Below are 14,331 nucleotides of genomic sequence, written 5' to 3' on the forward strand. Positions count from 1 at the left end.
CTGGAGAACCCACATTGCCTCAAATGATTACTGCTTGCTCAAAAGTTGGTTCAGTAGACCATAAAATAGCAGCTCTTGCTGCAGTTCTAAGACCTTGATTGAAATGCTATAATTGTGGACAGCAAGGGCAAGTAATGGCACAGTGTAATACCCAGAAAATAACATCTAAATCAAATGCAAGCAGCAACGTTATGTGCAACCATTGTGCTAAATTTGGGCACTATGCTAAACAATGCAGGAGTAAATATCATGCAAATGGTCAGCTGTTGCAGGGAAACAGGAAGAAGAGCGCAAAGGGGCATGTGGGAAAACAAATACCCCAAGAACCACAGCAGCAAATGCGGGCCTCCCCAGCACTGCAAAGCTAAACATTTGTGAACAATACTCAGGGGCAACAAGTGGGTCTGCAGGGATTGATATACCCACCGCTGACACAGTAACCATTCTGACAAAAGAAATGTGCAAAGTGCCCCTCGATGCCTATGGTCCAATAGGATGGGGATTGAGTGCGTTTTTGATGGGAAGATCAAGAACTACACTTAGAGGTATTCATGTGCATCTAGGACTTATTGATGCTAATTATTTAGGACAGATTCATGCTATGGTATCCATTGATGACCCTCCTGTCACTATTCAGAAAGGAACTTGCATTGCTCAACTCGTACCTATTGTGAGTTCTGTTCCAAATACAGTGGACCGAAGTCGTGGCACAGGAAGTTTTGGATCAACAGGGATACCTCAAGTGTTCTGGGCTGAGAAAGTTACGGAGAACCATTCAGAAAAGACATGCATCCTCACTGCCAGTGGATGTCATCCAGGAACCATATCAGTAACAGCCTTGATTGATACTGGAGCAGATGTCACAATACTCTCATGACTTTGCTGGCCTCAATCGTGGCCTCTCACTCATGCAAGTTTTGGACTTCTGGGGTTGGGTGGTGCTACAACAGGTGGCCTGTCAGCCATTGTAATTAATGTGAAACATCCTGATGGCCAACAAGCTAACATCAGACCCTATGTTGCCGATGCTCCTCAAAGTTTGTGGGGACGACATTGTTTATCTCAATGGGGTGTCAAAATTACTACGGATTTTTAATGGGGGCCACTGTGATGCAGGGCAATGAACGTCCAGTTGTAGCCTTGATATGCTTGACAGATAAACCTGTCTGGGTTGACCAGTGGCCCCTTTCTAGCGAAAAGCTTACTGCCCTGCAAGAATTTGTCACAGAACAATTTCAAGCAGGAAATATTGAAATATTCCTGGAATCACTCCTGTTTTTGTAATAAAAAAGAAATCGGGAAAATGGAGACTTTTACATGATTTACGGCAGATAAATGCTGTAATGGCAACAATGGGAGCTTTACAACCAGGCCTTCCTACACCTACAATGATTCCACAGGAATGGCAAATAGTTGTCATTGATCTGAAAGATTGTTTCTTCAGTATTCCATTGGCTGAGCAAGACAAAGAAAAATGTGCTTTTACTGTGCCTTCCATAATCATGCTGAACCCTGAACCCAATAAAAGATATCAATGGAGGGTACTTCCCCAAGACATGAAAAATTCGCCAACTATTTGTTAATGGTTTGTGGCACAGGTCTTGTCAAAAGTGCAGGAGCAATTTAATAACTGCTACTGTTATCATTACATGGATGATATCTTGTTGGCATCTGATAACAAACAACAGTTATCAGCTCTTAAACAATGTGCTGTAACAAATTTGAAAGCTTTTGGTCTGATCATTGCCCCAGAGAAAGTGCAGGAACACATGCCTTGGAAATACTGGTATGTTAGTGACTAACACTCAAGTTATGCCTCAACCTGTGAAGTTAGACATTGATGTTAAAACTGCTACTGATGTACAGAAATTGGTTGGTTTAATAGGTTGGATTAGATCATATTTAGGCATAACTAATCATCAGATGCAACTATTGCATGATTTGCTGTCAGGCACCACCTCCTCTACTGATGAGAGGCAACTGACCCCAGCGGCAAAGACCCTAGAAGAAATTGAATTAGCCTTACCACACACATTTGTTAACAGATTAGATACCTATGTTGGTGTTCAAGTGTTTATTTTGAAGGATCATTAAATACCGTGTGGAATACCGTGTCAATGAAGTGATAACTGGGAAGATCAACTGCATATTCTGGAATGGATATTTTTATCTTTCAATAAAGATAACAAAACAGTAAAACCTCTTGCTGCTCTAAAAGAGAGACAAACTCACCAAGTCCCTCTGTGGGCTGTAGCTCAGCTCACTCAGTCCCTTATCAGTCCCTCTGGTGCTGGAAATACCGCGGCCCAGGCCCGGCCCGGTGGGCCACAGGTGTGAGCTGCCCGTGCTCTTCTGGTGTTCAGGCCAGAGCAGGTTTAAACAGGTCCAAAGAAAAGGGAAAAAAACACCACAGTTCAGGAACTTGTTTGGCTCAGCTAGCTAAAACTAACTAAAAGCAAAGGAGAGCTCTGTCCCGCTGTCTGTCCATCCGCAGACAACACAGTCCCAGAGCAGGAATGTGGAGGAGCAAGTGCAGTTTCTGAAAACAAACTGCATGCTGCTTCTCTACCCCTTCACTCTCAGGACAGGTCTTGAAGGTGTAAAACTTATTATTCAGCATAAACAGAACAGACTGGGGATACAAGCACCAAATAGTCAACCCAGAATATACCTCAGGGACCATTCAGTACTCCTTGATGTCACCAGAAGATAGGATTGAATGCAAAAGATTTTATGGGGTTGAAATTCGACAAATCTGCTCTTCCCTGTAGAGAGCTTTTTGGAGAATTGGTTAGCTGAGAAAGGACATTCCGATGTGATACCAATGGATAAGGGTAAGAGAAACAAGCTGGGAACTGAGCAACCGATGCCCAATTACTGATGAAGGTCACAGTGACCTTCTCTAAAACGGGAAGACGGGGGAGAAAATTGCTTGCCAGAAAATGTAGTTATCCCAAGGTAGAGAAATTAGAAGAATGTACACATAGAAGCAAAATAATTGTTAAGAGATAGAAGTAGGTGTGTTTGATTATAGTGTGCTTTAACCAATAATGAGCTCAGATTTTGCAATATGCATAAGCTTCATTAACACTAATATAAAAGTGTGTAAGCTTTCAATAAACTTCGAGATTTGCTATTCATCGCATATGGTGTGTCGCATCTCTCCCGCCGTTACGACAAATGGTGACCCCGGACGTGTACCTTCGGGACTAGCCACGGTCGGAGGCGTAAAAGTCAAGTGCAGGTCCTTTCGCGGCTGGGGACGGCAAAAAACACCGCTGAAAAAGGAAGGTGTTCTTGCCCCGGGTGAGCTCAGAGGAGTGCCCGGCTGCTACGTGCTGCCGGACCTGAACAGAGCCGCAAGAAGCGCGCAATCGTCGTTGAAATGGATAAAGACAGGCAAGCAGCATATGATTTATTTACTGACTTTTTACGAGGGCGTCAGATTAGAGGGATAGATTTACAGAAAGAACTTCCTGGGTTGTTAGCTTATGGGTGTGCACAGGGGCTTTTTCGTAATCCGCATACAGTGCATGAGTTGTCGGAATGGCGTATATTCGGAGATAAGCTGTGGTGTGCAGTCATAGATGAGGATAAGACCGCGAGAGAGTTGGGAAATTTATGGCAAGTCGTGCATGCTGAATTCTTGAAATACCAGGCAGAGGAAAGAGCTGCCCAGCAGACTAGTGCAGCCCGTGAAAGCAACAGGCCTTGCAGAGACTGGTTTGGGTCCCCGCCGATACAAACTCCTGCTCTAAAAAGCAGCTCCCTGCAGCTATCGGCTGCTGCCGCGGGCAGTAGCCCCCCTGCGCGTATTCCAGCCGTGCCGTCCGCGCCGCCTGCCCCGGTGTTAAACCCTGCACCGCCTCCGCCTCCTCCTGCTCCGGACCCGCACCCTCCGCCGCCCTGCCGCAGCGCACAGCCCGCAGCCGCCCCGCCGGAGACGCTCGTGCCGGCCCCGGCCCTGGGCGACTCAGCAGCTGCAGCGCGGCCGCCTCCCGCTCCGCAGCCGCCAGCACCGCTCCGCAGCCGCCCCGTCCCCGAGCCGAAGGGGGGGACGGCAGGACGGGCCTTCCACCCCCCGTGGAGCAGCGGGCTCCGGTGAGTCCGCCCGCCCCGCGGCTGCCCGCAGCTATCACCACTTCGGCTAAACCTGCCTTCAGCCCGCAACCGCCGAGAGCCTCGGAGTAGACCTAGCAACAGCAGCAGACAGTGAATTTGGTGACTATTCATCCACAAAAGTCCCAACGAGAGTAAAGAGACCACTCATTATTGATAGATTATCTGTGAGAGTTTTGCTTTTAGGACATTTCTCGGCTACAGTGTTAAGATTGTTTGTTTTATCTAGAATAATGGACGCTGGCTATGTAGGGGAGAGTTCTATTATGCTGTATATTCTTTTTCCACCTATGCGAATCGAACACTGAACTGTTAGATGCACTTTGACCTTTGTTAAAGGGAACTAATCCAGCACAGCCTGTTCGTATAACCCCTGAACGGGCTGGAACACTGCAGCAGATATTAGACCGTGTTACACAAGGCAGTGTTCACAGACGTGATTTTGATCTCCCTGTACAGCTGACAGTTTGGTGTGGACAAAAATTTTTACTGAGTGCACTTACTCAGCATAACAGAAAAACGGGGGAGATATGGGCCTTGGAATGGATATCTCCTCCACTTCAACAACATAAAACTCTTTTTCAGAAAATTGACATTTTAACCGATTTGCTCAAAAAGGGTCGTGATAGGACAGTGGAGTTAGATTCAATACCCAAAAAGATCACTAAAGCCCTTATCGGATCCTATAACTGCTTACACAGATGCAGGAAGAAAATCCAAACAACTGTTACTCATTGTATACATTTATATGTTTAGAAAACTGGACTGGATGTCATGTAACATTTAAAATTATAATTTAACCTGAATGTTAGTTTGCACAAAAAAACAACTCCCTCCAAACAACAAAAACAACAAAACTTCCACTCAAAACAGATACTAAAATATATAATAGACTTCCAACCATAATATTAATATTATTATTATTATTATTATTGTGGACAATTTTGATAAATAATTACCAAAAAGAATATATTCATCCTTACTGTTTAAGCATCAATTGACTTTTAAAACATAAAGCATAAACACTGATGTTTGAGGCCTAGAAAACATTCATTCTATTGTTTGAATAATGATTTCAGTCTACAGGAAAACTGTTGCTTAGCTTTTCCTGTAACATCGAACAAAGAGTATTTTGTACTTAGTTGTTATCCTTTTTCTTTGTCCAAGTGAGAACACAATATGTCATTTAAAATATTCTCTTATTTAATTTACATTTTAGTCTGAAAGAGAATATGAGTTTAAAAAATCATACCACAGCATTAACGTCCCTTTGTACTTAGAAACATATTTCTTGTACCTGTTCAATTTAAAACAAACCTGCAATACTCTAAGCACCTGACTCAACTTGTAACTTCTCCATCACTTCTTATATTTTTTTCCTTTGAAAATAACCAGTGTGAGCTGTAGCTTGTCTCACATGTGTTAAGTTCTTCACTGGCTTTGCATAAGGAGATTCACAAGCACATGAGTTATTCTACACTGCTTATTTGTCTTAAATATCCGATCTAAAACACATCATCTGATTTGTATTTCTTAATATTTTATAGGTGAGTTAGTTCTGAGTTATTTTTCTCTGTTTCCTGTGTTTAACCAAGAGGCTGAAAGACTTTGTTGATACGTCAGACTTCACTGAAACAAAGGCTTCACACAGATCAGGCATCTAAACTATTTGTTCATTTCAAAAGTGGTATTTTGGCTACAGTATATTTTTTCCACTTGTGTGGTATGCATTTGCAGCTGACTGCCAAGACGATGTAAAGTTTTGGTCCCCAGCAGCCATAGTTGTAGCATCTTTCTTAACTCCAAGGGGATCAGCAGCAGGTGCTCATGCTACTTTAAATAAGTTAAGATGTTAGCTTGCTAAGCAAACAAATGCAACTTCCTTAGCAGTTTCCAGTCTTTTGCTTGATGTAGATTCTATTTGCCATGCAACGCTTCAAAATAGAGCTGCGATTGATTTTCTCTTACTTGCACAAGGCCATGGTTGTGATGAATTTGAGGGCATGTGTTGCATGAATCTCTCTGATCATGCACGATCTGTACACTCACAGCTCTCTGAGTTATGGAGGTTAACTGGGAACTTACAGGTGGAATCAGGCCTTGGTATTGATGGATAGCTCAAATCTTTAAACTTAAGATCATGGTTACGTTCAATTATTAAGGTTAGCATTGTAGTAGCTATTGTAGTTTTGTTGTTAGTATTAGTTTTGCCTTGTTTTTGTATATGCTTACAGAATATGGTGCGAAAGATGATAACTACTGCATTTAATCAAACTATGCTTGTTCAACAGAAAAACAGGGGAGATGTAGAGAGCTTTTTGGAGAATTGGTTAGCTGAGAAAGGACATTCCGATGTGATACCAATGGATAAGGGTAAGAGAAACAAGCTGGGAACTGAGCAACCGATGCCCAATTACTGATGAAGGTCACAGTGACCTTCTCTAAAACGGGAAGACGGGGGAGAAAATTGCTTGCCAGAAAATGTAGTTATCCCAAGGTAGAGAAATTAGAAGAATGTACACATAGAAGCAAAATAATTGTTAAGAGATAGAAGTAGGTGTGTTTGATTATAGTGTGCTTTAACCAATAATGAGCTCAGATTTTGCAATATGCATAAGCTTCATTAACACTAATATAAAAGTGTGTAAGCTTTCAATAAACTTCGAGATTTGCTATTCATCGCATATGGTGTGTCGCATCTCTCCCGCCGTTACGACACTTCCCAAGGAATTCCCATTGTAGGCCTGCATCCTGATGGAGGTTCCTGCCTCTGGGTTTATCTAGGTATCCTCAGAGAACCAGGAAGATGTGGAGCCCCCCAGCCAGATGCCTTCCAACTTGGATCACCAGGACCACGGATCATCAGGGCTCTGCCCAATGGGGGTCACTGGGGATCATCCGATGCGGATCCTCTCATGGGGGATGGAGCTGGAGCAGTGCACAAAGCTCTTCCCACATTTGGGGCACTCACAGGGCTTCCCTTAGTGGCGCCTCCGTTGGTGTCGGGTGAAAGTTGAGCTCAATGAGAATCTCATCCCACACTCCCCACACTCGTAGGGCCTCTCCCCGGTGTGGATGCACCGGTGCAGGGTGAGGGTGGAGTTTTGCTTGAAGCCCTTCCCACAGTTGGGGCAGCGGAAGGGCCTCTCCTCATTGTGACTCCGCTGATGTTTGAGGAGATCGGAGCTCCTGTGAAACCTCTTCCCACATTGGGGACACTTGTAGGGCCTCTCCCCAGTGTGGGTGCCCTGGTGTTTTCTCAGGTCAAAGTGCCACCCATAGCTCTTCCCACATTCCAAGCAGGTGTAGGGCCGTTCCCCCGTGTGGATGACCTGGTGCCGAATCAATGCTGAGCTTCCTCTGAAGCTCCTCCCACATTCCCCACACTTGTAGGGCTTTTCCCCAGTGTGGATCTTCTGCTGTTCCGTCAGCTGGCACTTGATGCTGAAGCTCTTCCCACACTCCCCACACTCCCCACACTCATAGGGTTTTTCCCCAGTGTGGATCCTCTCATGTTTCCTCAGGCCAGAGCTGTATCTAAAGCTCTTCCCACATTCCACACACTCATAGGCCTTTCCCCCAGTGTGGATCCTGTGGTGTTGCATCAGGCTCCCCTTCTGGCAGAAGCTCATCCCACATTCCCCACATTCATAAGGCCGGTCTCCAGTGTGGATCATCTTGTGTTGCATCAGCTGGCCCCTCTGCCTGAAGCTCTTCCCACATTCCCCACACTCAAAGGGCTTTTCCCCAGTGTGGATGACCTGGTGCTGCCTCAAGCTGGAGCTCCAGCTGAAACGCTTCCCACATTCCTCACACTCATAGGGCTGCTCCCCAGTGTGGATCACCTGGTGCTGGATCAGATCTAAGCTCCGACTAAAACCCTTCCCACATTCCAAGCACTTGTGGGGCTTCTCCCTGCCATGAGGCTTCTCCACCAGCTCTGAGCTCTGGCTGGATCTCTGGCCGCCTTCCTGGCTCAGGGGGGCTCTTTCCTCCCTGCAGCTCCCTGGGCTGGGTTTGCAGCCCCTCCTCGTGCGGAATCTCCAGGGCTTTTCCTCCTCCTCCATCCAGACACGCCCTAGGAATGAAAAATCCTGGTTTGGAGAAAAAAACAAGATGAGAGTGCCTTGGACTGGGAGTTCCTCCTTGCCCAAGTTCATCTCATTAGGTCATTGGGCATCTTGTGTCTCTAAGAACCTCCAAAACACCACAATTCAGCACAAAAGTCCTCCAAACATCAAGACACAGATCAATAACTTCCAAAACATCAAGATTCAGCAAAAGCCCCCTCCAAATATAAGGATTCAGCCCCCACAAAAAAACAAAGCACCAACAATTAGCCCAAGAAAGCTCAGAAACACCAAGATTCACCCCCGGGAAAATTGTGGATCCCAATCCCCTGTCACCTGCTGCATGTGGGGGGGGCAACGCTCCTGGGGCTGGGGTCAGAGGCTGCAGATACAGGGAGAGGTGGAACCTTGTGCTGCTTCCTCTTCCTGTTCCTCCTCCGGTGTCCCCACTCTTCCTCACACTCCTCTTCCTCCTGCTATTCCTCCTTCTCCTGCACAATCCCACCTTCTCCTCCCACGGGCATCGTTTGACCCTTTTGTTCCTCAACCCTGCTTCTCCTTCCCTTCTCCTCCTGCCCCAGGCCCAGCACCCGCTGCCGGCTCCCTCTTGCCCCCAAACCCACAGCATCCCACGGCAGGGGCAGGGATGGAGCTGGGGCAGGTCGGGCTGGGGCAGCGCTGGGCTCTCGGCCGCTCCCGCCCGCACTCGGTCCCCACTGCAGCCGCTCCCGCCAGGACAGCGCGGGGGGGCCCGGCCTTGGCGCTGCCCCACTCCCACCTCCCCAAATTCCCCTCGCATTTGGAGAACAGGGCATGGATGGTGTTGGTGTGCTGCAAAGGGACTGGGTGAGGGGGAGTGTGCAGCAATATGCTTAAGGCAAAAAGCTGCAGAAGGAATCTTTGTGGGAAGGAAGAGGATGATGGAAAGAGAAGGAAGAGAAAAATACTGAGGACTGGGATGTTTTTCAGCAGAGTCTTATCCTCAACATTTGCCAGCTGATCATTTGTATCCCCGGTTTCCAGGAGAGGAAAACAAGGAGGTCAGGGTTTCAGGGGGTTTCTCTGTGGGGGGCAGCGGCAGCAGCGGGCGCAGAGGTGCGGGACCGGGAGCACGGGCTGGGGGCCTGGGGGGAGCTGCGGGGCCGGGCCGGGGCTGTGGGGCAGCCGGGGCTCAGCGCCGGGCGCTGCCTGACCCCACCAGCCCCGGGCAGGGCCGGCAGTGGCCCCCGGCCCCCAGGAGGCTGCGGGACGCCCCGGCCGCTGCCCGGCCCCGTGGAGCTGCCGGCCCTGCCCGCCGGGGGGCGCCTTTGGACACTGCGGCAGGACAGGGACCGGCTCTGGGATACGGGCTGGGGAGGGCACCCTGAGCACAGGGACGAGGAGCAAGGAACACCTGGGAAATACAGATTGTACATGGAAGGATCCAGATTTTCTTCTGAGGATTTGGTTTGGGTCCTTGGAGAAATGAATGATTTTGCAGAAAACTTAGCAGCTGTCAGAAGGTTAGGGTTAGGGTTGAGTTGCTGATGAGAGCTGATTGCTGGGTGCTTGGGACCTCTGTTTTTTTGGGAGTTTTCCCGGGAGCGGGGGAGGGGGGGGACGGGGGAAGGGTGCAGAGATGCCGGAGGATTCGGGCTGGGGGTAGGGGCTGGGCGCAGTTGCTGGCCCTCTCTCAGTTTTTTGTCCCTCTCTCAGGTTTTTGGAGGAAGGCAATTGGAGCTGCTGCTCTTAGGCTGCTCTTTCCACTGCTGCTGACAGAGCCCGTGTGAAAAATGTCTATGATTGGCTTTTCACAAACATTAAAATGAGTATTATACATGTTATGTTAGGAAGTTATGCTGTAACAATTTTTTTAAGTAGTGTGTTAAATGTAGTTTTAGGTTATAACATAATGTTAAAATAGAAACTTATGTATGTGGGATAGTTTTTTAAAAAAGGAATGAGGACTCACACCAGATAGCAGCCACAGGACACCTAAATCTTTCAGAGAAGAATATTTTATTGCTCAATTATCAGAAGAAATGAACTTGTTCCTGCCTTGCTCAGCCCTGAAGATGCCATCAGGATGAAGAGGAAGAAGCTGACACTGACCAGACAGAATCCTTTGTTGGAATGGAATTTATGAATCACGTATGAGATGTACAAATATGCAATGGGCTATGGTTTTTCACAGTTAATCCTCTATTAACGTGTGTCCTTTTTTGGGCTTACTTTGCCCAGGAAAAGGTACCCGAGCCGTTTGTAACTCTTTGTTTCCATTGTCTTGTATTGTCCTAAATCCTAATTGTCCAAATTTTTATTACTCTAATTGTATTACTATTTTTATAACCATTTTATTACTATTAAACCTTAAAAAGTTTAAAAACAAGTGATTGGCGTTTTTCACAATTATGGTAGCAGAGGATGGTTACCAACACCTCACTGCCGGTGCTTTAGGAGAGTCAGAGTGGGGAAGGTGCCCCCTGCCCTCTTCAGCAGCCTCGCTCTGTTTGCCCTGGGGTGACCGACAGACGCAGGTTATGGTGGACAAAAGGAGACAATAAAACAAAGACAAGGGAAAAAGGCTCCCTACAACCATGGCAATTGGCCCCCTAAGAGTAGTAATGTACACGAAGAACATGGGAAGGAAAAGGGATTGGTAAGTATTTCTCAGGGGGGATGAATGTGAGTGAATGAGAGGCGGGCTGGTTGTGCCAGACCTGCCAAGTGAGTGCTGGAGTCTCCCATGCTGCGTTTCTGACTTTCCGCGGTAAGTGGCCAGTAAAGAGACAAAGTGAATGTTAAAAGGAGTGAGAGAATCCCCCGGGGTAACTGGGACTGGGTCTCAGAGAGGGGCTGGACCCCTCGGAGGAAGGGAGCAGAGGAGTTTCCTAGCCCAATCCACTAGCAAATGGGACAAAAGGGGCTCCTAAAAACCTGCTGGGTTGAGGGATAAGAGTGCCCAAGATCATCCAGAATTGAAACCTGCTGGGCTGAGGGATTAATATTCCAAGAGCATTCAGGGTTAAGCAAAATTCTGCTGGATTGAGAATATGCTCAAGAGCATCTGGGAATGGACAACACAGGTGGATTGAGAAATAAAAAAATGCCCAAGTGTTGGGGAAGATGAAACAGGAAAGCCTTATAAATATGATTGTCTGGCAAAAGATTTTGACAATATAGAAACTATAAGCAAGATTGAAATCAAAGCAAGCTTTGAGATACCTCAGTTAGTGAACAACTGGAAAACAATGGTGTGGCCCAACTGAAGGTAATCCCCTTTTAATGAAACAATACCCTCTGCTTGCAGACAGATCCAAGGGTCAGAGCAGATCCTGCCAGCTTGGCAGAAGGGGTCCAAAGAGGAGTTTTTACGGTTTAAAATGTAACACAGTGTGGTAATGTAATGATTCTTACAGGATGTATGTAAATGCTATAGGACGTGCATCTTGTACTAGATTGGCTGTTGAGAAATAGAACATTCGACACAAAAGAAGATTTATTGTGTTGTAATGGGAACCTTACTCTCTTACGCTTTTGCTCTCTTACGTTTTACTCTCTCACCCTCTCATCCTCTCTACCCCTCTCTTCTCTCGGGCCTGCTCCGAGCTGTGCCTGGCAGCTCCAAGCAGGGCCCTGCACCCGGGCCCTTTGCAATAAACCGCAAGTTCCAGGGCCTGGCTGCAGAGATCTCTCGTCTCCGTCCATCCTGACCGTCCTACCCCCCGACGCTCCTACACCCAAGAGCATCTGGGGTTGGACAACACAGCTGGGTTGAGGGATATCCAAGAGCACCGGGACTGACCAGAAACACCTAAACTTGTAATAGGTGATGTGAAAGTAAAAGGTACCTTATTGTTGTTTTGTTTGTGTGTGAGAGAGAGTCACACACAAAATCAGTCTCAGCTTCCCGGGCAGGTGGGAAGGGGGGGCTGTGGAAAGAGGTGTGTGTGACCCACAAATAAGCCATTGTCCCTTGGGTGGGTGGGGGCTGCGACAGAGCATGTGTGTGACTGCAAACGGGCCATTGTCCCCCCGGGCCTGTGAGGGGGCCGTAGCTGAAGAGTGTGAGTGACACAAATCAGCCTCACAGGTGAACGGGCACCGGAGGCAGCAGAGTCAGGGCCCTCCCAGGAGGCCGGGAGATACTGAGACCCAGAGGCCAACGCCAAGGGGAGGGGGCCACAGGGAGCCGCGATTCTCTGTCAACAGGGATCCACTTTGTGTCCTGAGCGTGTGAAAGAATGTGTGGAAGTGAATGAGAAATAGAAGCGAGTGAATGTAGACAAATGAAAGTATATGTAATGTAGATTGTGCATTTTAAGCTTCACTATATCTCCTTGGAGGGAGGTGGATTGCACTGAAAGTAGTGTGAGAAAAAGGTTTTTTATTTTTAAGTGTGTAGTTGAAAGAAAAGTGGTATTTAGGTTGTTAGTGAAAGTGAAAAACAGAGGCAGATGATGAATAGATAAGATCTTGAAAAATGAGACAGAAAACCAGTAAGTTGGATTACAGGGGGAAAAAAAGAAAAAAAAATAGCCCTTTGGGAGTTATGTTAGGTAACAGAGATACAACTCCTTGCAAAAGGAGAAAGTACAGGGTATGTAGTAGTTGATGGGAACAACATGCAAACTATGGAAAAAGGGAAATTAACCTTAAACTAGTAAGCTCAAACTCGTGAATTATATACTTTAAAAAGAGCACTAGAATATTTAACACAAAATAAAGGAACCATATATACTGATTGAAGGTATGTCTTTAGCGTAGTACATACCTTTAAAAATTTGGAAAGGAAAAAGATTACTTAATTCAAGAGGAAAAGGTTTAGTACATGAGGAACTTATTTCAGAGGTTTTAGAGGCATTAAAATTACCTAAAAGACATAGCTATAGTACATATTAAGGAACCCCAAAAGGGAAAGACCCCAGAAATAAGAGGAAATAATTTGGCAGATGACGAAGCCAAGGATACAGCAGAAAGTGGAGCTGAGTGAGTTATGTTAATATTAACTCCAAACGAGGAAAAACTGGAAATTCCTAAGTTTAGGGAAGCCGAGAAAAAAGAATTAAACAAGACAGGAAGTGAACAAGATAAATCAGGGAAATGGAAACTTCTTGATGGAAGACAATTACTTAATAAAATATGCTTACTAGGAAAATATTAGAAGACATGCATCAGAAAACCCACTGGGGTACTCAAGCTTTGTGTGATCATTTTTTAAGGAACTATGGGTGCACTGGGATTTTTGGAGTAGCAAAGCAAGAAACTGAAAGATGCTTAATTTGCCAAAGGATAAATAAAAAGGTGATGAGAAAAACAACATTAGGAGGTCGTGAGTTAGCTCGTCGACCATTTCAAAGTATCTAAGCAGAAGTTTAGATTTGTTAGGCTCTGGATTTATTTGTAAAAAAACCCATTTAATCTAGAAGAAAGAGAATATGCCATAGGTTAGACAGGAGATTTTAGGAGAATAAAAATCTTTAAAGCATGAGAAACACCCGAGACAAAACAGGAAGAGAACAAGGGGAAATGAAAGGGAGGGGAACAAGAGGAAAAGTCAGAAAGAGAGTGGGATCCTCTGCAGCTCTTGCCCCCTCCGTTCGCGGCCGAGGCGCCTGTCCCGGGTCCCGGCTCGCTGCCCGCCTCAGCTCCGCCTGCCCCGGTTTCCATCCCAGGTGCGGGCTCACTGCCCAGGGCAGCTCCACCTGCCCCGGCGCTGGCGGTGAATTTGTGTGCCCTGCTCCCACTGCCCGGCCCGCGGCCGCTCTGCCGGCCATGCTGGGGAAGATGGGGGTTGCTCTGTCCTGCCGCGTGGGCCGAGGTCACCGCGCCGACCGCACCGAGGGCGGGTCCCAGCCATCCCATCCCCGGCTGCCCTGCCCGTGCCAGCTGCGCTGGGCACCGCCGCTGCTGCTGCCGGGGTCTCCCACCTGCCTTTTCTCTGCCGGGAGCTGCCGGATCAGCCGCCATAAGCCATGTGGGGGCTGCCCACGCTCCGGCTCGGTCTCCACGGGAAGATCCCCCTCTGCCGATTCCGGCAGCAGACCCTGCCCACACTCCCACCGAGCCTCGCCGGGATATCCTCCCCTGACCCCGGCCTGCTCCGAGTTACATCCCCTTGGTAACCACAGCTCCAGCTGTTCAGGGAAACTCTCTCTCTACA

The 14,331-nt window shown here is 47.2% G+C and overlaps 1 pseudogene; it reads right to left on the reverse strand.

Annotated features, from left to right (window-relative positions):
* Positions 1–14,331, reverse strand: part of LOC143695872 (uncharacterized) — a 198,268-nt pseudogene that overhangs the window by 67,648 nt on the left and 116,289 nt on the right.

Source organism: Agelaius phoeniceus, chromosome 27, assembly GCF_051311805.1.
Source record: "Agelaius phoeniceus isolate bAgePho1 chromosome 27, bAgePho1.hap1, whole genome shotgun sequence".
NCBI lineage: Eukaryota > Metazoa > Chordata > Aves > Passeriformes > Icteridae > Agelaius > Agelaius phoeniceus.